This window comes from Ursus arctos, unplaced genomic scaffold (genome assembly GCF_023065955.2).
Source record: "Ursus arctos isolate Adak ecotype North America unplaced genomic scaffold, UrsArc2.0 scaffold_20, whole genome shotgun sequence".
Lineage (NCBI taxonomy): Eukaryota > Metazoa > Chordata > Mammalia > Carnivora > Ursidae > Ursus > Ursus arctos.
The window spans coordinates 29,781,058-29,805,512 of record NW_026622875.1 but is presented as its reverse complement, the minus strand read 5'-3'; the positions used below and the strand labels follow the sequence as shown (position 1 = coordinate 29,805,512).

Genomic DNA, 24,455 nt, shown 5'->3' with positions numbered 1-24,455 from the left:
CAAAAATTAAAGACTGGGATTTAAACCACGACTGGGTAATACGTTTCAAATGCTCTCTCCTCAATTCGGACTTCCATTCCAAGCGGCTCTACACGTGTAACATAAACTGACCAATCTACTGATCAAGACAGGGTCTGAGATAAACTGAATGATTCCCCTGAGCCCACTGCCAGCTGAAGAGAAGTGGCACCTGGGCGGAAAATGGAAACTAGAGAGGAAAAGGCAGTCCTCTCGGAGAGAAGCCAAAGGAGTCATACGTAAGAGAGGAAAACAGGTTCCCCTGGAACTTTCCCTTGGAAAATGAAGTGGGGGGGATGAAGCTGCTGAGCTTTTACTTACATCAGTCCCCCCTCCTGGACTGAAATCTTCTCCTCTCCAAATATTAAAATCCAATTTAGAACCCCAGTTTACATTACTTCTCTATAACATTTCCCCAAACCCATCTACCCCACACAAAAAAATGCTCCATTCCCTGAACTCAAAATGTCTCTCATTCCACTCATCTAGCAATGATGCTCACACTGTCTCACGTCATCTCACATTCTTGTTTTGTGACATCATATAACTGTTACAGTATTATCTGGCCTCTCACACACACATGCCTCAATTCCTAAGTTTGATCTTAACCCTTTTGAAAGTGATGTCCATCATTATTTTCACTTTTTTCTCTAAGTCAGTAAACTGCACAATATATGCCAGTGATTAAGGAAGACGAAAAAGAAAGGAAAGAGTAGGAGGGAGGTAAACACGGAATAAAAATGCCCCACGGTAGCATGAGGGTGGATCTGTTGCCCCAGGGAGGGGATCAGAATTCCACTGCAAGCTAAGAACCAACAGCATCCGGGAGACACCTGGGTACATCTACTGATTTAAAGGAAGGACATAAGGAAAGGAAGAATGGATGGAAGAAAAGGATGACAAAAGGGAAGAAAGGAGGGGAAAGAAGAGGGAAGGATGGAGAAGAGAAGAACGGAAGAAAGAAAGGATGGAAAGAAAAATGGAAAAACAGAAGAAAGGGCGGGAGGAAGGAGGGTAGAAAAAAGAAAAAGAAGGGGCAGAGGACAAGTCCTACCCTTGTACTTCTGGATCTTCCATTTTTATACTATTCTCTTTCTTGCTCCAAAATATCTCTTGGTGCCTTACAGGGCGCCCAGCACCTAGTCCCAGGCTTGTCGGTGCTCCTGCGTAAAGCTGTGTGTAAACCACCTCCAACACCAATCTGCTTCACTGGTCAGCACCTGCCATCTCCTGCAGGTACGGCGCCACTGATCTGGGGAAGTCAGCCCCAGGAAGGCTGCATTTCATGACCCAGGGCTTAGAGCTCTGGAGGACATCCGGGCAGAAGCCTGAGGCACCACTGGCCAGCCACCAGGAGTTGCAGTAGGAGGTCTTCTCCTCTTATTTGTGCCCAGGTGTCACATGACACACTCAGTCCACTGGCTCCCTGGGCAGCCCATCAGGGAATCAGGACTCCGAGGCTCCACGGGGTGGGGGCACAAAAGTGCCTCTGAGGATACTCACTGGCATCCAGCCATGCCTCCCTCACTGCCAACCCCTTGACGCACTGCCACTGCGCCTCTTCCATCCGCCCTGAAGATCCAGACACTCAATCTGGACCGTGCCCCAGACAACACAGGAAGGCTGGAGTCTAACTCTTGACAAATGCACAGCTCTTTGTGGTAACCCAAAAAAAGATCCCAGGCAGCTCCGGGATTTCCAAGACGTCTCCAGCTCTACTGTTGCCTTTATCCTCTAACAGAAATGCGACGACATTATAAATGTTCATGTACATACTTTTTAAAAAAGAAATTTGCCATGGGAAACACATCCACTGAGGAGACAATGAAGGGGTTGTGGATGGGAAAAGGAGGTCTACATCCGTAAACCCCTGAAATTAGAAGCAGACTTGGGTACAAATAGGTGTGTCTGTTTTCAGGTGAGAAATTCCACAGCTTTCAGTAGAATCTCCAAGGGAACAGTGCCCTAAACAAGATTAAAACTATCACCCTATATATAGCAAGTGGCTGAGGACTCATCAATCAGGAAATCATGCCTGGTTAGTTTGCCAAAGACAACTGAATTTCACGAAAATGCATTTCCTAGAATTAACCTATTTCACTAAAATGACAACTGAATTTTAAAATAAGAGTTTTCCTCCCCTTCCACCCCACATCTCAGAGGTGAACAGTCTTTGTGCGTGTCCGTACCCACCAGCCCTGCAGCCTGTGTCTGCTGGCGATGGCAAGGGAAGGCCATTTAAACTGGTGACACTTCATTAAGCCCATGCCCACTGCCATCATGACTCTAAATTAAAGTAAACCAATTCCAAATGAGCAAGCCTTGAAATGCTCTCCCTTCTGTCCACCCCAACACACTCTACAGAAATAAAATGAGCGGTTTTAGAGGCGGTTACGGTTGTAATACACCACATCGTCTTGACACTTAAAATATCACTGGAAGAATGACCAGGGATATATATGAAATATTTCACTAAGCCCTAATATAGCACTGCAGGGACATGAAGGGTGATTCGATTGCTACAGAATAAAATGAAACCGAGAAAAATCAGGGCGACGCACTTGAGCAAGCACCGAAACACGAAATAATGGGAAAATCTGCTTTATCACTTTATTTTTAAAAAGCCGTTAGCAGACTCTGTAGCTGTTAATCACTGCTCACATATGGCACGGCTGTCACCTTTATGAATCATGTTTTATCTTGAAAAGATTGTCCTTTATTACCTTTCCTTTTGCACGTTCCTAAGGAGATGCGAAACAAGAAAATAGGAAAAGCTCTGAGGTTTTCCGTGCCAGGATCAACATTTACAAATAAACCAAGCAGGGAAGTATGTTAAAGTTTTAAATTATGTCCAATTTTGTGAAGCTGAATATTAGCATCTTCATTTCCAAGCTGCAGAAACAGTGCCATCTCTTACCCGAAGGAACTTCTACTCTTAAGACTTTGCCTTGAAAGCACATGAAACCTAAGCCGTTAGGTATCGAGTAGCAGAAATACTCAGATAAAACTCTTGTTTTAGATGAAGGATTTAAATACATTTGATTCAAAATAAAAGACTTGGTATTGCATCAGTCTGTAACCATACATCTGAAAAATAAATTTGATGAATGAAGGTAAATATACAGTAACTGGGACCTATGAAGATACACATATAAAAGAATGGGGAATGTTAACAATCATATGCATATGATTTGTCCACTTTATATTTTTAAGATTTTATTTATTTATTTGAGGAAGAGAGAGAAGGAGCATGAGAGTGGGGAGGGTCAGAGGGAGAAGCAGGCTCCCCGCTGAGCAGGGAGCCCCACTGACTCCGGGTTCAATCCCGGGACTCCAGGAGCTGAAGGCAGATGCTTAACCGACTGAGCCACCTAGGCGCCCCTGCCCACTTACTTTAAAAAGCAGAATGGGAGTCAACCAGTTGGAAACTCGGGGCTCAGGGAAATGTGCCTCAATGCTCTCGCCTGACACAACCCTGCCACTTGACTGAACCGCTACATTAGCCGTACTTCAGCAGACCAAAAAAGCCACTCTGCGTCCAGTCCTAAGACTAACAGCTCTCCGCAGTTCTAAGAATTAGGAGCTCTCGGAAACTAACCTCCTAGAAAGGAACAAATTCCGCTCCTCAGCCAGAAGGACCGGGCAGTCTTTCCATGCAACACACCTTCACGCATAGAGCTTCGGGGTACCAGAGTCAGAACGTGGCGCAAACTGCGTGCGCCAGTGTTAGCGCTGTGCAGTCTTCCTCCGCTCCCCTTACTGAATGGGAAGGGGTCTGGGTCCCGCACGTGAAAGCCAAGAGCTTGTGAGCGGGCTTTCCCCTCCCTCAGCCCCGGGGCTGCTCGCTGTCTTGCTCACTCTCAGCTGTGGGACCTGCCAGCGAGTGAGGCACGCACCGTGAGGGGAAGCAGGCAGGGCCGCTGCGTCTGTGCCCGGCGCTCTGGATGCTGGGGTGCCGGAAAGGAAAACCGGGTGCCGCCTGGAATGTGGATACGGAGGCTGAAGCTCTGCTCGCATCTCCGCAAAGGCAGCATGTCACCCTCCCAAATGAGCGAATTAATAAATGATAACACACGGAAACCCTGGCTATTTCCTCGGGAAAGGGGACAGTGGGAACTCCAGTTCCTAATGAGGAGCACAATGTATGCTTTGAAGCAGGAGTTGGCTGCCCAAGTCACACCACAGAGCATGACTCCTCCCAGAATGACGCATCTCTTATTCCCCTCCCCCCAGGGGTGGAGGACAGTAGGAGCCAGAAGATCACCATCACCTCTCCCTCCTCCATCCCCCACCAAGTAGGCAATCAATAGCTCTGGATCCACCTGTATGGCAAAAGGGGGAGTGTGATTTCCACCTATGATTTTGGTGCATGAGCAGAGGGACATCAGGCACATCAGGTATGTGCCCAAGATTATACCAAGAGCTGACGAATGTGAACAATAAACCTGTTCTTCAAGCCCATCTCTACAAACCGACTCAGAAAAAGCATTTAGCATGATTTTGATGCCCTCAACTGTTAAATCCCCATGTCTTTCTCCACGTAGGGCACCCAATAACACTGAGACAATGGACCACCATGCTCTTTGATCCTGAGTAATAATTCCAGCTGATGCTGAGTATGACTGAGGGTGACTCAAGAGGCCCTGGCTGTCACTTTGGAAGACTGGGGTACAAGTCACCAAGGGTGTCTTGCCTCCTCTCTCTCTGTCTAGTATGTAACATAGTCCTGCAAGAAGGACCCTTAGAGATCAAATTAGATACTTTGGTTTTATTAATGGGGAAAGGGAACCCAGACCATAAACCATTCATCTAGAAACTCACAATCATTCATCCTACAAGCATGTGCTGCGTCCAAGATCTTCACAACGCATAGCAACAAAATTCTATCATTTAGATATTTGGTCTATAGCCCAAATTTCAGAGTAATACTCCCTTGGATGTTTTTAAGCCTATGTACGTTTCCCATCTGGAGATGGCCAAATAGAAATATGTCCCAAATGCAGGAACTGGCAAACTTTTTCTACAAAAAGCAAGGCAGCAGACTGTGGGCCATACGGTCTGTCACAACTACCCAGTTCGGACATCGTAGTATGCAAGTAACTATTGGCAATAACAGGTGTGATTGTGTTCCAATAAAACTTTATTTACAAAAAAAAAAAAAAGTCTGCATACTGGATTTGGCCCACAGGCTATATTGTGTTGACACTTGCCCTTAGTGGGTCTCATTTGATAATGACCTTTTTGGGCTGCAGATCTTAAGTTTGCCTTAATCAGGTCATATTTAATCTCAAATCTCCCTTAGATTCATAGAAGTTAGAAAGTATATATAAAGGAAAAATCACAGAACAAGGAGTTTAGAGAATGAACCCATACCCAGCTATTGCAACTACCCATAAAACAGGGAAGGAATGGGAATCACAAATAGAACTGCTCCTGCCCAGCCAAGCAATGAGGGACAGAAGTTTTCATCTAAGTAACTAAGCACTGAGCCTCCTTGATTGGGTATCATCTCTTCTCCCCAGTTCAGTAAAGATGATGTTCCTAGGATATTGGGCAGATTCCCATCATTCTGTCCCCATAGACAATAACTCCCATCCATTCCTGCTGGAGGCAAGTCTAAGCTGGGCTGCTTAGCTTGGTTGGCAGGGCAGGCACAGGGCAGATTGGGAGGGTCATTAAGCAGGTCGGGTCTTCCCTGAGCTGATTTCCTGGGCAGGGTGGGTGGGTGGGTAAGTGAGGAGCAGGGGGCCAGCCCCCTTCCCTGTTGGTATCTGCTTTAGAGAAAGGGGATCTCAAAAGTGGCCCCAGCAATCTGCAAAACCAACAGGGTTCATCACTGAGAGTGAGTGTGTGTTGCTCACCCGAGCCCATTGAGTCTGAATTTGAGAATTCGGGGCAAAAAGCTCACAACTTAAAAACAGCATCAAAAACTTGGCTGAAAGGGTTCCCAGGAGATGGCCCTCGTGGAACATATCACACAGACTCCCGTTTGATGTGAGTGAAAAAAAGATGCAATGGGCAGGTACACTCATTTATGTCCTAGACCCTCCTCCAACTGCCGCTTTCCAGAAAGGGAATTCCTTTACAAAGTTATAATTACCCAGCAGAATGTGCCCTTTACACAGAGACGCGGTGTGAAGGAATCCATGCTGCGTCCGGTCAACTCACAGAAAGGCTTCGTGTCCAATTTCGCCGTTTAAGGAAGATGACAAATGATCGGCTAGCATCACATTTTTCTATTTGTTTGTTTTGGCTGTGGGATGTGCCTCTGTGACACCAAACATCTGGGTAAACATTTTTGAAGTGTGTCTGTGAACCAGTGATCCAGGCATTTATTGTCAAAAAGACCAAACAGTCAAAGGACTGGAAGATACCCTCTTTCCAAGTTCTCCTCCAAGGATCTGCTACGTCTAAATAACCACCCTATCCCTGCCACAGCATCTCCCTTCGTTCACTGGCTTCTATGAAAACAAAAAGAGATTTGAGTTCATTCACTGATCATCAGTTGAGAACCACACTGAGTTATGTCAGCTCTGATTTGGTTGATTTTACTCAGTAAAACTTCATGATGCCATAAAGCATTAAGAGCCAGCCAGAGCATCAGTGTCTGAACAACCATGGACCATTACACACCAAAGGAAAGTATCTACTAGGACTTCTCATTCTCGTTAGATAATGAATAAAAATGATGGAAAAGGGCAGTATTTCGGTCATTAGCCCACAATTAAGCACAACTCAGCTGCCAACATGACACAAAAGCCACAGCTCTGGAGTCTAATCGTTCATCTCTTCCTCCCGCGGCAATGAGGCAGGAGTGAGCCTCAGCTTCTTCCCTGGGCTTCCCTTTTGGTGGCAGGTGCCCTGGGGAACCTTGAAGGCAACACATGTCACAAACGTGCATGAACTGTATCTTTCTAAATGCCCTCGGCTGGGATAGAGATCCTTCGATGAATAATAAAGCCACCACAACTCAGTTTGTTCTGGGATAGACAGTTTAACTGTTGCTTTTCCTTACTGTAAATGTTCATCCACATACATACTTGCACACATAAAAACGTAAGAAAGCAATTCCAAAGCAGGTCAGCCTTTTCTTTAGGAAGGTGACATCACCAGAAATATAGGCTAAGGCTTCAGAGAGGCCCCCGTATTTAAAAAAAAAAAAAAAAAAGTTTAGGAGAAGATGAGACGTGTCTCATCTTCGCTGGCTACAAAAGTCATCGAAACAAATTAGGGTTGAGAATCTAAGAAAAATGGTACTATTGGCATCATGGTTTAGCACAACGGTTCTCAAGAGGTGAACCACTTTAATTTCCAATACAGTAAACGTGGACAGATTTAACCTAAACAAACAAAAGCTCTTTGGGGTTTGTTTTGTCTCCTCTGTCTCCCAATAGCGGTGTCACCTTAGCCGAGTTACTCAGCTTCTCTGGTCTTCCATTTTCTATGGATCAGACTAATTACCTTATAATTTTCTGCCCAAGTAAGTTTCCCTGCTGAAACCTGATATACAGAAGGTCAGGATTATGTCTGTGTGTTCACTCCAGATCCCCTGAGCCTCACACAGCATGTGGCATGATACATGACAGGGTCTCAATAAATAATTATGAATCGATAGGCTGGACAGTTATGAGGATTAAATAAGATAATATGCATAAAGGGACCGGTGAGGTGCCTGGCATATGGCAAATGTCACAGTGGCTCAGTAAATATCAGAGCCCTTGCTTTACCATTAATGCTGTTCTCCGTTGTACCACACAGGATAGAAAACGCACAGCTCTTCTACATGAAGTGAATATTTAAGACTCAGTTCTCAAAGGGTGGTCGCCAAACCAGCAGCCTCAGCATCATCTGGGAAATTGTCAGAGATACACATGAATTGGCTCCAATGCTAGACCGACCGAATCGGAACCTGGCAGGGGCCAGAGCACATCTGTTTGTGTTGTAACAAGTTTTCCAGGAGATTCTGATTCGTCCTGAAGTGTGAGAACCACAGCTCTGAGACATGCATTGGGTCTCTCTGAAAAGCGTATTTTATGCTAGTAGCATTTTGGACTTTGATAGAAGAGAGTACCCAATATGTCTATTGCTGGCTGCCTGGAATCTTTTTTTTTTTTTTTTTTAAGATTTTACTTATTTATTTGACAGAGAGAGAGAGACAGCCAGTGAGAGAGGGAACACAAGCAGGGGGAGTGGGAGAGGAAGAAGCAGGCTCCCAGTGGAGGAGCCTGATGTGGGGCTCGATCCCAGAACGCCGGGATCACACCCCGAGCCGAAGGCAGACGCCTAATGACTGAGTCACCCAGGCGCCCCATGCCTGGAATCTTTTTTGAACAAAGGTAGATGATACAGAAAGTCAGCTATAAAAAATGTCTGTTGCTGGGCCTTGCAGGGCAGTGTGATTGATTTTGCCTTCTGGCTGTGTATCTGGGGGCCAGTGCTAAACATACTTTGCATCTGAAATAAAGCTGGCACCAGCAGGGACAGAGGAAGTTTTATCTTAGAGAAGCCCCAGCACAACCCTTGAGTCATCTTTGTGGCTAGGCATAAAATCTGTGGGTGGGAACAGAGAAGGGGGAGGGGAGAAAGGTAAATGGCGGTGTCGGCAGCTGCGGGAAGCACACATTTTATTGCTGATTTCTATCAGACCTTCCTAAACGCACTCCTGGTCTTCACAACTCCCTTGTAATATAGCAAACCACTACCATTAGGGTAATTACTCATACGCTCTGAACTTTGAGGGGTGCCACCAGCCAATACTAGTTACAATTTGAGTAATTTCCATGTGCCCGCAATTCGATGGGCACTTGCGATGCTACATACAGATGTGCAATGTATCCTTCGAGGTTCACCGCTATCCTAGGGTACAGGCATTATCATTACTCATTTTACATCTGTGGAAATTGAACTTCAAGAGATGAAGCAGAGCTGGGATTCAAACCCACGAATGCATGACTAAAAATTTATGCTTTTCACTAAGAGTTCTACCTACCTATATACAGCACAGAGTATAGCCTTGTAAATATTATGGAGCACATTTTAGGTAGGGGCTATGATTCAATGAATGAAGTAAAACTCACAGACAGTCAAAATAATCCTCCCCAAAAAATCCCATAAATTGTTCATCAAGTACAATATATATTGCATTACATATACAATGCCTACAGTAATCGATCTGTACCACTTCAAACATTAATTTAGATTATAATCAAAATATAAATTAGATTATTAATTTAGAATAATCAAAATACAGTGAGAGCATTTTTAATAAATGAGAGAGGGTGTAGAGTTGATTTCGAGTTCAATGTACACTGTAGCCACCCACAAACCTGGCCTCACACAGGATACATGTTAAGGGAGGGGGCACGCACACTGGGTGACAGAGACTTATCTATGTTCCAGAAGGTTCTAGGCACTCTAGAGCTATCGCAAGAAGTGCACTATACAGCTGCTACCCAGAAAAGCTTGTGATACGCCAGGGCAGTGGGCACAGCCATGCGTGGTAATATTACAGGGCAGGCGCTAGGGTCCAGCCAGGCCACGAGAGCATGTGAAAAAGGGGATCTGGGCCTTCGTGACAGAAGCAGCTGCAGAAGGATGGGTAAGAAACAAAGATCATATGAAACAGGGATTTAAACAAAACACCCTAGCTTTGGAATTGGGGTGGGGGCACCCTAGATTTGAGTCCACCCCTGTACTAGTGCTTTGGCATTGACCCAATTATTTATGAGACTAATGATATCTAACCCACGGAATATGTATTTGTAATGATTACATACGTGTTTATGCTTATACAGTGGAATAATTTATTTTTTATGCAAGATAAATGTGTATTATCTGAAATAAATTAAAATCACTTTTGAAAAGGTACTCTCCTCCTTGAAATCTTCTCTGGGAAGAATGGAAAGGAGGAGTGGGAGGCTAAGAAAAAGGAACACTTAATGCACACCTCTGAGGCAGGTTCTCTGCCTTATCCCCATTGTTACAAACAAGGAATATGGCTCAGAGAGTTTTCATAATTTTCCCAAAGCCAAACAGCCTTTCAGTGGCAAAGCCAGAATTTGAACAAAGTCTGTTTACCTTCAAAGCTGAAGCCCACATCCTAACAAAATTCGGCAAATATTTGTCTTTACCAAAATGCATTGCAACCTAGTGATTTCTTAGCACACTCCTAAATAAGAACGAGGAAAAAGGAAATAACATCGTTCACACAGTCAACCAAAACTTTCTGAGTAATGGCTAGACGCCTGGCCCTGTCTGGGGTCCAGCAGTGAACCAGGCAGGGAGAGTCCTGCTCCTGTGAAGCACGAAGCAGGGAGGAAAGATGCTTGCAGCACGAGGCCCGGACAAAGGGTGCAGAATCCTCTGTCTTGCCCTAACTCAACCACCAAACAGCTGGCGTGAGTGATTTCACCCTGCTGGGCCTCAGTCTCTTCCTCTGAAAAACGGGAATTGGGTGTACCTAATTTGATAGGATTGTCGGGCTCTCACATTCTCTGATTCCATAGGAAGCATTTACTTTCGTGTCTCTATAAAATTCAGTCGGGCCATGAGCTGTCATGAATGTTGTTCACCCACCCCACCTATAGCAAACCAACTACTTCTGCCCTTTCCTCTTATCAGGACTTTCCTCCAACATGATAGACAATCGGTCAAGTCACAGACTTCCAACCGTGGACTCTAGCAGCTTGGCAGTCGACCTAGTCAGAGGAAGTTAACACCCGTGGCCCAAGGTGCCCACTCCTGGCGTCGCATCCACAAGATCTCACAGACAAACCTCCCTGACTTCTCCATCTTGTCACCAGAATTTCTGTCTCTAAGTTACTTGTTGAAACGACTGTACAAAATATAACGAAGACATCAAATCAGGTACCCTGTGCCTCCAGTGTCTCCAAATAACTTAAAAGCTTTTCTGTCACTTGAAGGATAATGATAAAACATTTCTTTTAACCATCCTACTACAACCCGTATTATTTTTCATTTTTATTGATATTCATATCGAAAACGCCTTTTAATATTTTAAAAACAGAATCCTTAGATTGTTCCAGACCCACCACTTAGTGATGAATTCCTTGTTGTGTTGTTATACTTCTTTCATGTTTCCTTTAAAAATAATTTTCCTGTTTAAATGGATTAAGTCAATCACATAGGCATTTATCTTATGATACAGATGAAGCTAAAATACACAGGGTGGTGGTACGAACTGATTGGGATTAAGAACCTCCATCAACACCGCTAAACATACACACAAACCTAAGGGCACACTGAGTGAGATTTCCATCGACCCCCGTCCTTCCTCTCTCTCAGAATCACCCTCCCCAGACCAGGTTCCTTGATATCCAGGGAGAAGCAAAAACACCTGAGTATAAAGGACTTGTGGGACCATTCCCCAGGTTCTCTGAGACAAAGCAAACGATTCCCTTATCTCTCAACCCACATAATCTGTTCATTTCTCTCCTCACACTTAACCTCCGCGGGTTTCAGTGTCTGTTCTCATGAACCTGTCTACCATCAAGCCTGCCACTTCCAAAGATATGAACGTCGCCTTTATCCCCACTGCCTAACATGGATTTTGGCATACAGGCTGTGATCAATTATTATTCAACTGGTGGATAATTGAGACCCTTCTGCTGAGCGGGTGGCGGGGGGGGGGGGGGGAGATGGGAGAAAGCAGCTCAGATGGAAAGGAAAGGATGAAGTTTTGGGGGAACCCCTAAGAGATGGGACACAGGAGCTAGCATTTGCCTGCCCACCAAAATACTGGACCCTTTTAAACATTCCACAATCACAACCACTATCAGCCCCATTTTCCAGATGCTAACACTTATGCCAGCGAAGTAATTTACTCTGTCTGCAACTTGAAAACTGTAAGCCCCAAATTCAAACCAGGTATTTCTGAATCCAGAGTTCTTCCTTGGTAAAAGTCCCCCGTGTAAGGAAACACAGGGAAGTCAGACTCAGGACAGCCCCTCATGCTGAACCCTGAGAGCAGGCAGGCTGTCCAGCTGCTGGGCAACCGAAGCAGCCACTGGAAGTGCCCCACAGGACTCTGAAGGCAACGTCTTTTGTCTTCTCTCTGTAGCGAGGCAATTTGCACTGGAGAGTAAGAGATGCCCGGAAAACCACTACTTCATTCCTGAGCACATCTTTGGGGTTCAGTCAAACCCCAATGCTGAGCCTAGAAGTCGGGTTCATGGTCCCAGGAGGTGTGCTCTGCCGGTGCTCCGGCGCCCTCTAGCGACCGTCCACTCTAATGCCAACTCTCTCCAGCCCTTCCCCCTTGCCTCAACAGCGATCAGAGGCGGGCTCTTCACCTTGGACTCCTACTAGCCTAATTTTGTTCCTCCTCTCCCTCAAATCGCAATGAATTGTCCTGCAGAGGTTTGAAATCTCTTGAATAAGGAAGGTCTTTTAGTCAATACACCTTAAACCTGAGAAGGTTTCTAGGCTTAACCTGAAACACTGTATTTTTCCCCTGATGTTTCCAAGGAGAAAAGTTTCAATTTTTTTAAATAATAAGAAATACAAAGTTAGAAATATTATGTTTTGAGCCAAAGATGGAAAAACAACATTTTAGAGTTTGTTCTTTCTGAATGGACCTTTAAGTTAAAACAGAATAAAAGATTCCTTTTTGAGTTCCTGGAAGTGTAAATGCTTATAAAATCTCTTTGCTTACTTTATTGATTCAATTATGACATTTAAAATAGAAAACTAAGACTGTGCGTGAACAATTCTTCACAAAACATACACATTAGCACAGATGGCTGCAGACAATGATTTTGTACAAATTTAATCACATCTACTGGGTAAATATAGCATTGGCTCCAGGAGAGAGCAAACTTGTAAGTCCCAAGACTGCTCCCCAAAACACTCCAGTGGAGGTGGGAGCTCCCCACCCCACTATCCTCAACTCAGTAAAAATTACCAGTACCCGTGGCACCAGAGACTGGCACCACCACAGTAATTATCTCCAGGGAACTTGAGTCTGTATCAAGAGAAAAGAGTCATCGGGGGGGGGTTGTTGAGTGAATCCCCTGATCTTGAGCAGGTCACCTCTCTGAGGTTTAGTTTCCACATTTGTCAAATTAAACAGCTAGCATCAACAGATGATCCCCAAGCTTTCTTCCACTTTGGAGAGTCACAGATTCAGAGCAATGAAGTTGTTGCTCGCAGTTTAGAAATGAGCCCACCACAGGCCAACTCTAAGTCGGCTCCCCCACCCCCAGGAGTGTACTAAAATCAGAGAACTGATATAAACCTTCCCAAATAAGGCATCCTTACCACTTTCTTCCATTTTTCAAAACTGGCCTTCAAGCCTTCAATATTTACTGATCTAAAAGCTAGTGGTTGTCAAGAGGCTTTCCAAAGAATACAGGAGCCAAAGAAAGGACTTTCCGGGCTTTGCCAACTTAGGAAAAGCATATACTATATCACATATATTTAGTAATTCAGAGACTAAACAGAAAGCTCCCACATAAATGAGATTCCTAGTACAGAAAAGACAGAAAGTATATGTAGGCACTATTTTGTCTTATTATGCAGTCACCTGTGTTAGCAGAAATCCACTCAGTGAATTTAGTGCGAATTGAGGCCTTACTGTCTATCGTCTACTTCCAATATCATATAAAAGACAGCACATCATGCCTGATCCATTTATTGAGCTTGATTTTGGACTTCCAGCAATCTCCACATAACCACCTTATCCAAAGAATGGATTTGTAACTCCAACACACTTTTTTACATAACATGCTTCCCTCAAAAGGAAAACCATTATAGAATTTTTAGGACATCCTAAAAAAAAAAAAAATTAAAGTCCTGTAATCTGTTCTTTATCATCCACTTTCAATCAAGAGAAAGGCAGAGTCAAATGCAACTCTATTTTTATAGGCTGAAAGGTCAGTTCTGATGCACTATAGGATGGTCTTGAGCCACGTGACATTTTTATTTTAAATGCATTTTAAATTTCCTGTCTTGATATTTTGTGACTCTGGTGTACTGGCTACCGTTGCCAAGGCAATATGACTTTGGGTGACTGTACGGATCCAAAGGGGTTTTTGTTTTGTTTTAAAATATTAAGACAAAAATGGAAAGATCAAATATAAAGAACAAATTTAGCCTTTTTCTTCTTCAAAATGAATGAAATACAGATCTTCTGTCCATATCTCTGGTTAAAAAATACAAAGACTTGCGAAGTGACTTTCCCAATTAGTGTAGAGCCTTTTTCCCAATCTGTCAGGTTGATGCCATCAAAGTGCTCTTCTCACTCTTTGTTCTGGATTCAGATCCCCCTGGAAGTGTGGGGCATTAATGACACCTAACATCAACTGTTCATCTCCAACATGTTTGCCTCCAAATGGAAAAATCCTTTATGTGAATAAAGATGGTCATAATGATCCGGAGTGTTATATTTCAAGGTACATAAAAGGGCTTGGTGCAAACCATATGAAAACATTCAGTTGGGTTCCAAAAGATTCAAACAGAGGAGAATAAAGATTCCACTCCTGACCCACTTTTTTCTCTGTGGTTATTTTTTATAGTCACTATAATCTTAAGGTTTTTAGTCATGGTGGACTCAAATCATCTGATGATAGGAAGAATCAAAGCTTCCATTTTTTGGAATACTACATAAAACTTCTTTGGAAACAGATAACATCTTTTTCACTACTAACTGGAATGAGGTATGTTTTAATCAGAAATCCACATGCAGATCAAGAAACACTTTAATACAAGAGACCTTTTAATTAAAACCTCTAAAAGCAGGATTACCCTAAAAAAAATCAATGATTGAAGCAAAATGCCATGTTGCTTCCAGAGACCTGGAGATAAACAGGAAGTCTTTTAGGTACAATTTTAAAAAAAAAATCCACAAATCTCAGACCTACTGTTTTTAAAGAAATACTTAGAAGCTCTAGTAAAGTGGTTGTCTCATGCTGGGAAACTCACTGGACCCCATCTGTGCCTGTTTCCAATAAATTATATTAGGAGTGTGTCTGGAAGGATAAAAATGAGCTGACCACTCATGGGAAAGGTATAAGTTTGATGACCAAGAGAGTTTTCACATGGTAACACATGAGTAGACTTTTGGTTCCATTATAGGCAAGTTCTCCTCACCCAACCATTCAAAACTGCCCAGGATTCGACATCCACTCCTGCTATGGACTGATACGTATGGACTGTATGATATTTTTATGTAATGCTCAGGGGATATCACCTAGTTTTGATGTGATTTGAGTTTGATCTTGTGAAGCTGTCAGAATCTTCCCATCAGAGACAAATGAGGAGATTCTGGCCCTTATTAGTATGCACATTAACACAGGTGTCCCATCTGTAATCCTCCTATCTTGATCCACTTCCCTACATGTGAGTACCTTTGACCTACGCTGAGCTCAGACCCCTGATCGGGTAGAGCAGCTCTGTCATTCTCCCTTTAAAAACAGACAAGCCAATAAAATGAATTTAACCTAGAAATGGCAGCTTAGTAAGGGAAATGAAAGCATCAGAAGTTATCTAATCACAGCAATAGCCATTCTGAGCTCTGTCTTATCTGCTGAGTAATAAAAATAAGTGGGACCTTCCTAAATTGAAAGGCATCAAATAAGTAAAATTCTTACTGCCTCTGGCTCTTAGGGGGGTGTGCTAATGCAGTTTAACCAGTATATACTAACTACAAAACACTGTCATGGATTCAAAACATTTAGGCTCTAGGAAAGTTGGTTTTTCTGGGGAGAGGGGTTCTTTTGATGTAAAGCAAAAAATTAAAAAAAAAAAAAAAAGCAAAACCCACAAGCATCTTTGAAAATAGGGATTGTTATTGTTATGAGGGCAGTTGAAGGAAGGAATGGGGAAAAAAGAATATTTCATTTGAAGTTAAGATGATTTTTCCCATAGGACCACTAGGCTTTAGTCTCAGTTTAAGAACACTTTAAATACCTTAGCTCAAAAATGCTGTTTAGGAAAAGGAAAACCATGTGAGCCAAGAACAATCAGAGCAGTTCTTTAAAAAATCCCTGGCAAAGCAACAAGAAGAAACAAGAGAATGAAGGTTGGTTTTGTATAGTTTTGAACACAGGTGCAAAGGAACAGAGGCATCTTCTCCCAAAGGCACTGAAATCGTACAGTATCAGTGGGTCAATGTGTGATGGGGGGCGAGGGGCCTTCTCTCCAGATATTTCTCTTACGAAGTTTCCCAGGACACTCATCCCTCCCTACCTCACCCACCACCACTACTCTGCTCATCTTTCCTCCCTCCACCTCCGGAACCCCCAGGGCACGCATTTCCTAAGCTCGTGCCCCAGGGATCACCTCTGCAGTCTGTGATATTTCCAGGAGGCTCCGGAGTTCTACGACTGGAAGCCAGTCTTGCAAGAACGCAGGGGGGGCGGGGTCGGATCTGGAGGGCAGGATGGGAACTGGAGCCTTAAAGCCCATCCACTTCTTTCAAGGGGAAGGAGTGCATCTTCCTAAGAGTATTTCAGCCAGCTCTCCACTGGATGGTCAACACTTAGACTTGGCGTGGACCACCTCCGAATTGTCTCCCTGGATTCCACCCTAACAATCCAGGGGCTTCTGTGATCCCACAAGGGGTCCCGATCTCTTTAGTTGGCGGTGGCTAGCGCTTCGGCAGTCCCTCCAGTCCCACCCCTGGCCCCCTTTCCCTCATGGCTACTTTATCTAACAGAAGAAGGAGCACTGAGAGACTTGGCTGAATGAAGACACTTGCAAGCCTACTGATTAGTTTTAAGCCCCAGAGGCCGCCACAGTTACATACTATTAGGACCTACTGTAAGGGGGTGGGGAGGAGGTTGAGAGGCTAAATCCAACAGCAGCTAGGTCAAGCCACTGGCCACCGCTACAATTTCCCACAGCTTTCTCACTGTCAGAGGGGAAGCTGCAACTTCAGCCAGGACTCTGATCCCCTCCCCCTTCCCGATTTCTAAAACAGCAGTGCCCTCCCCCCCCCACCCCGCCCCACCACCACTTGCAGGACTGGCTCCCCGGCGGGTGTGCTGCGGTTCCCTCCGCAGGCTTGCTCCCCACCCCGCGCGCCCCACCCCACCCGGGCTAGTTGGGCGGACAGCAGAAGACGAGATGCATGTGATGAAAGTTCCCTTGGATTAAAGACTGTGCTCGTAGCTGCTTCTTAAAACAACAACAGCAATGATAAACAAGCAAATCTGAGCGCATCTCAAAAGTTGGTCTTGCTACGCAGTATCCCCAAAGGACTTTGCCATCGTAGCGGCCCGAGAACACAGGGATGCAGAGTTGGCATCTACTTACCTGGAGGTGCCAACCTCGAAGAGTAGGAAGAGAATCGAGTCTGGGACGAAGTCTGTCCCACCCCTGGAAAGCAGAATCCGGCGTTGGAGTGGAGACGGTTCGTGGTGTAGTTGGTGGTGGTGTGAGGGGGTGTCCGACGCCCTCCCCCTTCGTCCTCTCAGGCCAGTTTAGCAACAGCGGACGGAAAAGATGCTGAGAGGGGAGTTTGGTCTCTCCGGAAACCCGGACTCCATCCTTGGAGGTGGGGGCTGGGGAAAGGGTGAAAATGTTGGAGGTGGAGGCTGAGCTCTCAATAAACTCAGAGAGTTTGTGGAAGGTACGGGGAGGAAGCGGGAGGGAACGGAGAGGAGACGGGAGGAAGGAAGGGAGGAAGAGATGGGGACGCGAGGGTGGCGGGGAGATGGCAGCTTCTCAGGGAGATTTCCACCTTCTGACGAAACCCATGCGCCCGGCAACCGGCGAGATACTAGTTGGGAAACCTCGGCGCGAGCGCCCCCTGGGGGGTTCCGGCGGAGGCGAGCACTGCCCCGGGAACACGAGTCCGCGGCCCCGCCTAGCGCCGGCACTGGGTGGGGGGGCGTGCTGCCCGCGGGGCTCTGTCGCTCACGCCGGCTTCCTGGCGACCCTCACTGAGTTCTCCAAGTGCTTAGACCTCACCTCCACTTAAGAGTAAAGCGATAATATCTGGGAGGGGGTGAGAATGATACCTCTTTTTGCACACATCCAAGGAAAGTTCTTGGATGGGTGCTCAATTGCCACCAAAGATGAAGATAGGATATTGCCCACTTCTGTATCTTCAGGATCTCACAAAAGTGCCTGGCATATGGTAGGAGATATATATATATATATATATATATAATTTTATATATTATATATTTAAAATATATATATTTTTTAGTGACTAAATGCACGAATAATTGAATGGAGGGGGGCTTTTCTTCATCACATGTGTTCCTGAATACACCCATCTCACTATCTTTATCTATAAGATAAAGAAATTAACTTAGAGAGTACTATGTTTAAAAATAGGTATAAACATGCCGTCTTATGTAAGGAGTAACCACTGCCACATGTTATGAAGCACTGTAGGAAGGAAGTATGGCTTTCCTGTTCCAAAACTTATCCAAAGTCAAATTCGGATAAATGAGTAATAGGACTTACCGTGCGTTGTGCCTGATTGTTTCTGCAACAGCAGATAAACCAGACAACTATTCTGTCAGCATATTGCCACACCATATCTCTCAGGTATTGTCAGAATCACCTACTGGACTTCAGAATCCTTACGGGTTAGAAAAAGGCTGTCTCTGACATTGGGATGACATGGAGGATGTTGCAATATAATATGGACGGGAATGCACAGAGATAGGCGGCTCTCCCTCCCCATCCTCTTAACGAGATCGCTCCTCATGTGAAGAGGTTATCAGCCAAGAATTTTTCACCAACCACTGAGTTCTCCATTTCAAAGGGCAGAGACGGAGAAATAATGCAATAAGGAGCAGGTACCCCACTAAGGGTTCTATAAAGGCGATTAGGAAGATGTTTGAGATGCAGGGGAAGAGCCTTCAGAAAGAAAATAATAATAATAATACATTTCTTTCCTCAGCTCGCCTCTCAAGACCTTCTGAGGTAGAATAACACTAAACATTGACCCTAGGACCTTAGGGAGCTTGCCTGTACACCGAAGCTCCTTTGATTCACTTTGATTTGAAAAACCTGGGTCATGTGGCTAAACACAAGCCAATCAATGTGCCCTGGGATACGGGATCGCACGGAAGCACCAGGCCTTCCACAGTGTCTGGGAGCATTCGGCGTGCTTTATAGCACTCCTGGGGCCAGAGTGGAACACCACCTGATCCACATCAATTCAGAGTGAAACATAGGGATGGTTCTCCATTAGAGTTTCAAGATCTTCCTACCGGGACTGGGGGGGGGGGGGGGGGTCGATGCTGAGCAGGCAAATCAGCTTATGTTTACTAAATATGAAAATATTAAGTCAGAAAATATTTCCGTTTTAATTAAGAAGTAGCCTCAGTAATGAACTTGAAGTTTGAGCTGGATTGAACTTGCAAAGATGAAGGGGGGAAAAAAAAGGAAAGTGATGATGCATTTCTTTGCATGTTGATTTGTTCCCTGAAATTTAAGTCCTGTGAACTGAAGGTCTGTTTTGTTCGACGTCTGTCACTTAGCAGGTAGTCAATAAACATTTGTTGAATTAAATTTTTTAAAAAAGTACCTTAGAGATCATTTAACACAAATCTCTCATTTTCTAGGTGAGAGGAAAGGGATTAAGATGTGCGGAGCATGTGCTATTTCCAGGCAATCTGTTAGGCACGCTATTGACCATCCCATCTAATTTTCTCAACAATCTGCCCAGGTATGCTTTATGATATCTACAACGAACCTGGGGTTTGGGTGGTCAGAAAGCCCAGACTAAGGAACACAGCTAGTTAATGAGAGAACAGGAAGTGTTAATGGAAGCAGTCTCTGGAGGGACAAGTGCGAATGGCTGAACCCATGAACCATGGAGCAGAATAGAGTTAGAACCCATAGGGAAGAATCCAACACAACCATCTCTGGCCCCTGTGTTAAAAGCACAGACACACAAACTAAATGCAACGCCACAACTTATGACAAATATGGTTTCCCCTGCCAGCAGGCTTCAGCTCCCTAATTAGAAACAAAACAGTCGTCTGCAAGCCAGTGTTCAGAACACATGTGCAGCTTTTTTCCAGAAACTTGGATTTTTTTTTTCAAGGTATGACACCGAAGGTAAATTCAAAGAGACTCTTCGCAGGGCACATAAAGGAGAATTTACTCCCACCTCTCATATGAAATCAACAGCTCATCTCTATAAATGAAGATATACAACCAGCTAATGAACTATGGTTGCAATTACTGCCCCCACAGCAAGTGCTCACCAGCCGGAGTCCCTTCAACAATTGTGACATGACATCCCCTTATTTGTATCACTCACCTCCTTCCAACTCTCCTTTTCATGGATTCTGAGCTGCTGGGTTCTACAGCCATAGTCAAAATTATCTAAATCCAAGCCACAGAGTCACGGTGCCACTGGTGTTCCCAAGCCGCGAAGGAGGCTCCAGCTCTGAGTAGATTCACTCGCTGGGTCTCTGTTTGATAACATAAGGGGAGACATCCGCTCACTGTCCTATGCCAATATGAAAGGCACCCCACCCATCAATGTGACAAGGGAAATGCTGGAATGGATCCAGGGAACAAAAGGGAAGAAATGTGGATTCTTACCAATGCAGTTGATACCATTTTTTAAGGGTAGCAGATGATGAAGGGGAAAAACAGGCAGGGAGTCAATGCCCTGCATTAAAAACCCTGGATCCTTCCCTGAGTGAGTCAGGGTGAGCATTTTGTTTTGAAATTGAATTTCTGTTTTCTTTTTTTCTTTCAAGCTGTAGGATGGTTACATACTCAACGAGTCAAAGGGACAGCTGTAAATAACAGGATTTATTTTTGAGGCTTTGGATCAAATAAAAACCTTGCATTTCCCCCCAGGATTATTTATAGCTCAAAAAATGTGTTCTTTTTCTTTTTCATGTGATTTTGAGAAGTGACTGATAGGTCTTCCTCTGTGTTTCTGTATATGCCTGAGACAGGTTGTATTATTGGAAAGCAGAAAGGAAAGCTCTAAGAAAGCCCTTCTAGGATGCTAAGAGCCGAGAGAGAAGTGATACACGTGTTCCAAGCTGACACAGGGATCAGATCTTCCACTGCTTCTTCTGTATGGCCCCCTGTATGACCTCTGGTGCCTCACCCAGCAGTAACAAGCTATGCTATGAAGAGGTGCCTTATACTTTTGTCTACCAATAGATGGCATCAAAATCCCTCTAGCTTTTCTTCAGTACATTAAAAAAAGAGAGAGAGGAGGAGAGCGTTTTCTGAGACTCTGCATTTTACCACGGGTAATGTTTTAAAGGACGCTAAATCAGCTATTATTTCAGAGCAAGTTATCCCATTTATCTCTTAATTAGGCCTCTCAGTCACCCCTCTAAGCCTCAGTCTCCTCATTATGAAAAGAAGGTATTTGAACTAAACTCTAGCTCTGGGATTCTGGTTTTTAGCTACATATATATTGTCTGCCCAGCCATACGACTCCTCGTGTTTGTGATAAACCCACTAAGACTCCATTCCTTTGGGTTTAAGGAATGTTAGTATGTATCTATCACTCTGTTGCAGAGACTGTTACTTGCCTAGCCTGTAGTCATTTTTGTTTGTTTTTCCTTATGAAGAAAAAACACAATTGTGGGAGGCAGCAATGTGCTCAGCCCCAAATCCACATTACTCAGCCTTTCTTGCCTAAAGGACAGTCATGTGACAAAGGTCCAGCCCTGCACTAATATGGTAGCCACCAGATACAAGTAGATTATTAAAATCTACTTAAATAAAGTAAAACTAAAACTTAATTTCCTCACTCATACTAGCCACACTTTTTTTAAAAAAATTATTTTTGGCTTAAGCAACAAGAAATTTATTTTCTCACAGTTTTGTAGGATGGGCATCTCAAATCAAGGTCCAGCAGGGTCAACTTTTTTTTTTTTTCATTTAAGTATAGTTGACACACAATATTACATTAGTTTCAGGGGTACAACATAGCGATTCAACATCTCTATACATTATGTTATGCCCATCACAAGTATACCTACCACCTGTCACTATATGCTATCATAATATCACTGACTATATTCCCTATGCTGTGCCTTTTATTGCCATGACATATTCACTCAGTAATTAGAAGCCTGTATCTCCCTCTCCCCTTCACCCATTTTCCCCATTCCCCTACCTCCCTTTCCGCAACCATCAGTTTATTCTGTGTATTTATACGTCTGATTCTATTTATTACTTGTTTTGTTTTTCAGATTCACATGAGTTGAAATCCTATGATGTTTCTCAGTCTGACTTATTTCATTTCATATAATACCCTCTAGGTCCATCCACCACAAGAGCTCATCCTTTTTTATGATTGTGTAATATGTCTGTGTGTACCATCTTCCCTATCCATCATTTATTGATGGACATGTAGGCTGCTTCCATATCTTGGCTCTTGTAAACAATGCTGCAATGAACAGAGGGGTACATATACGTTTTCAAATTAGTGTTTTTGTTTTGTTTAGGTAAATACCCAGTAGGGGAATCATTGGATCATATAGTATTTCTATTTTTCTCATTTTTTGAGGACATTTCATACTGTTTTCCACAGTGGCTGCACCAATTTAAATTCCTCCCAATAGTGCATGAGGGTCTCTTTTTCTCCACATTCTTGCCAACACTCATTATTTCTTGTCTTTTTCATTTTAGCCATTCTGGCATGTGTAAGGTAATAGCTTATTGTGGTTTTGATTTACATTTCCCTGATGATTAATGATGTTGAGCATCTTTTCAGGTGTCTGTTGACCAACTATATGTCTTTGGAAAAATGTCTATTTGCGTCCACTGCCCACTTTTTAATCAGATTGGTTTTTTGTGGGGGGTTGGGGTTTTGTTTTTGTTTTTGTTTTTTGTTTGGTATTGAGTTATATAAGTTCTTTACATCTTTTGGATATTAACCCCTTATTGGATATATCATTTGCAAATATCTTCTCCCATTCAGTAGGTTGCCTTTTTTTCTTTTTTAATTTTTTTTTCCCAGAGAGAAAGCATGCACAAATGAGAGAATCTTAAGCAGGCTCCATGCCCAGCGTAGAGCCCAACGTGGACTCGCTTTCACAACCCTGAGATCATGAAAGGAGCAGAAATCAAGAGTCAAATGCTTAATCAACCGAGCCACCCAGGTGCCCTTTGTAGGTTGCCTTTTTTGTTTTGTTGATGGCTCTCTTCACTGTCATACTAGCCACATTTTAAATGCTAATAGTCACAAATGGCTAACCATCTCAGGTCAGATGCAGAACGTTTCCATCATCGCAGAAAGTTTTGCTGTGCAGCACTGGTCCAGCCTTGAAATGGCAGTGAAGTTATAGGACAGTTTCTATGACAGTCTTACAAGGGAAGAACATACTGACTCAGTAGACATATACCTTTATTTTCTCACCTGCGTAGCCCTTCCTTCTTTCTGCCTGAAGGTGAAGGAAGTCAGCCATCATGTGACTATGAAGCAGCAGTATTTGCCAAGGCAGCCCAAGTAGAAATAAAAGGACCCTGGATTTTTGGTGACATGAAAATAAAACTACCAATTGATAAGAGCCACTTTTTTCAGCTTTTTATAACAGCCAAGTATTTTTTCTAACTGATAGACCCTCAGAAATTCACCTGGACAATTTTCTGTTAATGACTTTGGATACACAATTTTCTTTCCAGTTTCCTTTACTTTGAACAGAATACAGGACAAGATCTTGGCTAAGAGAAACAAAACAATGCATGTACCCACAACGAGATAATTATTAATCATTCATTTCAATATGCCAAATGGGCTGAAAGGGAGGAAATGGGACATTAATGGTACCCAAAATAATTATCCCATATTTTATAGTTTGGCTGAAGAGCAGCTTTGCTCTTCATTTTCCTGGAGAAGAGGTTGATAGATGTCTAGAGAAAAGAAAATAATGTGTGAGCCTGTTCTATGTGTCAGAAACTTGGCTGAATGATTTAACAACATTATCATATTTAAGTCTCATGGCAACCTAACAAGGTGAATGTCACATCTTTTTCGTTTTGTCTTGTTTGCCTTAACAGACTGAGGCTGAGAGAGACTGAATACCTTGTCAAAATCTACATAGCTAGTTAGTTAGAGAGGAAGAGTTTCAAATCCAGGCCACTTAGTTCTTGCCACAACCACATAATGAAATTCTCCTGGTAAGTGTCATCAGATTCTGGCCCATACATGCTTATTTCAAGGCTCTCATTCCAGTCTCTGTATCACTTTTTTCACGGTTTTGAATTTTTTTCCACCACAGAAAAGACTAATGATATTAATCTTCATAAGCTATAGAAATTGACCAGGCAGGTTAGAGCAAAAGGCTAAGGAAACAACACAAAGTTCCAAGTCAAGAGCAGGCAGGGCCTGATCAAGGAACCTGAAGTAAATGAGTAATCCACTATATCTGGGGCAGAAAGGGGGACAAAGGAGCAAGGACTGAAGCCAACAAGCAGGCTGGGCCCCTACAAAGGGCCCTGTAAGACTTACTTAAGGCAATTTGATT

The 24,455-nt window shown here is 43.7% G+C and overlaps 1 protein-coding gene across 1 annotated transcript in view; it reads right to left on the bottom strand.

Moving 5' to 3' along the window:
• The window catches only part of CPNE4 (copine 4), a 472,213-nt gene extending 454,496 nt beyond the window's left edge, over positions 1–17,717 (bottom strand). Inside the window, exon 1 of the mRNA XM_026497018.4 lies at positions 17,293–17,717. The gene's annotated coding sequence lies outside the window, so the exon portion shown is untranslated. The remainder of the gene's footprint in view (positions 1–17,292) is intronic.
• Between the last annotated feature and the right edge of the window lie 6,738 nt (positions 17,718–24,455).